Genomic DNA, 2,279 nt, shown 5'->3' with positions numbered 1-2,279 from the left:
GGGGACAGTTTTTCTCAGGAGGGCTTTAGCTACTTCCATGCTCCACTCTGTCCTGGTTGGGAGAGCTTCGACCCATCCAGAGTATGTACAGCCTATCGCTAGGAGGCATCTAAGTCCTCAGCTTGGGTGGGCATCCGTAAAGTCTATTTTAAGGTCCTCAAAGCGGGTAGCTCCCATTCTTGGGACTCAGCAGACTGATGTAATATTGCTTTTTTGAGGAGGGCCTCTAATGCAGTTTTTCTGCTAGATGATTCCCTTGTGCTGTAGGGTCGTCTCCCTTCTGGTGTCCTTTGTGGTGTAGAACTACAGCTTCTTTTGGAAGCCAGCCAGCCTGGAGGAGCTTTAGTATTTCCACCTTGTTTTTGATGGTCTTCCCCGGTGCGGTGAGGAGGCCCCTTTCTCTGTAGATTGCCCCACGTATGTGTGCAGTAGCGAAGGCGTACTGGGAGTCAGTGTAGATGTCGACTCACTGGTCCTTGCTAATGGTGAGGGCCCGGATTAAGGTATGTAATTCAGCCCATTGTGCTGACCGTCCCTCTGGTAAGGCACTGGCCTCTAAGACTTCATCTGTGGTTGTCACTGCACACCCTGCCTTTTGAACACCCTCTGTGATGGAACTGCTACTATCCCTGAACAAGGTGAGGCCTGGGCTCTGTACGGCCTGGTCACACAGATCTGGGTGGCTTGCAAATACTTTACCGGTCACCGCAGAACAGTCATGATCTGGTTTCCCTTCCTCAGAAGGTAGGAAAGTTGCTGGGTTTAGCGAGCACACTGTTTCAAGAGTGACCTGTGGATTCTCACAGAGGAGCCCTTGGTATTGTGCTAGCCGAGAGTTGGAGAGGAAGTGGTGTTTCTGTGTGTTTATGAGAGACGCGACAGTATAAGGGACCTTGACATTTAGTTCTTGTCCCAGGGTGAATTTATATGCCTCCTTAATGAGCAGAACCGTGGCCACTAGTGCCCTAAGGCACAGTGGCCATCCTGCTACCACTGGGTCCAGCCTCTTCCACAGGTATGCTACTGGCCATGGCCAAGGGCCAACAGTCTGTGCGAGAACCCCGAGGGTGACCTTTTCCTTCTCATGCACAAAGAGATTAAAAGGCTTTTCTATATCCAGCAGGCCAAGGGCTTGTGCCTGGACCCAAGGGGGCCTTTATCTCTAGGATGGTGGCTTCGGCCTCCTCTGTCCAGACAGGGGGTCTCGATCCAGCCCTACCAAGAGATTATAGAGGGGTCTTGCTATTGCCAAAATTCCAGGAATCCATATTCAGCAGAATCCTGCAGCCCTCAGAAATCTCATAACCCCCACCTCCACNNNCCCCCCCTTAGTTGGGGGCTGGGGTAGGGAGGTGATGACTTTGTTTCTCCCAGGCCCTAGTGCTCTTTTTCCTTGAGTGAGGAGGAAGCCTAAGTATCAGAGTTGCTGTTGGCAGATCTGTGCCTTTCTCCATGAGACCTGATACCCTGAGTCCGACAGGAGAAGGTGCAGCATGTGGCCTCCCTGGGAAAGTTGGCGAGGTCTCTGCCCACTGTCTCCCCGAAGAGGGCAGGCGGGTTTTTAAACCCTGTGGGAGGTGCGTCTATAAGTCAGTTGCCTCTGATGGCTTGGTCCATTCGAAGGCAAACGGGTTGGCTCTGGCGGGGCCAAGCGGAGGCAGAAGTCATCCCGTAGGTCTAGGCCTGGAAAGCAGCTGGCAGAGCCTGGGATCTGGCTGAGGAGGGTGTACGGGTTCGGGACCACCAGGTGCAAGGAGACAGTCACTTTGTCGATAGCTCGTATGTCTTGAACTGGTCTGTACCCTCCTCCTGGCTCCTTGACTGGCAAGAGCCAGGTGATCCAGGGTGACTGGCATTCAACCAGAATGCCTGCGTCTTGGATGCCTGCCCTTGCCTCTTATGGGAGGGGGAATTGCTGCTGTCTTTGCAGTTGAGCCCCTGGGATTAATTCTACAATGACAGGGTCCTGGTTATGGGCAAATTGGGGCTGGGGGAGTGGTTGAGGGGGTTGTCCTCGGCCCATACAGTGGGGAAGGCAGTCCTCTGGGACTTTCCCCAGTTGGGACATTCATTCTCCTCCTTGCAGTAGGCGCAGGGACCCCTTGCTAAGGAGGTTCTGGGCCTCCCCACTTTTGTTGCTGGACCTTCCCCATCCTTTCATCACGGCCTCTTGTGCCTTGGGATCAAACAGGGTCTAAGCCTCGCATAGCCTCGCATAATAATCCCTGGGGGATTCCCCTTGCTGCTGGGCATATTCATGGGCCTCTTAGCCCCTGCTC

This window comes from Crocuta crocuta, unplaced genomic scaffold (genome assembly GCF_008692635.1).
Source record: "Crocuta crocuta isolate KB4526 unplaced genomic scaffold, BGI_CrCroc_1.0 scaffold657, whole genome shotgun sequence".
NCBI classification, from domain to species: Eukaryota; Metazoa; Chordata; class Mammalia; order Carnivora; family Hyaenidae; genus Crocuta; species Crocuta crocuta.
The sequence above is the reverse complement of the archived record's forward strand: the minus strand, read 5'-3'. Positions refer to the sequence as shown.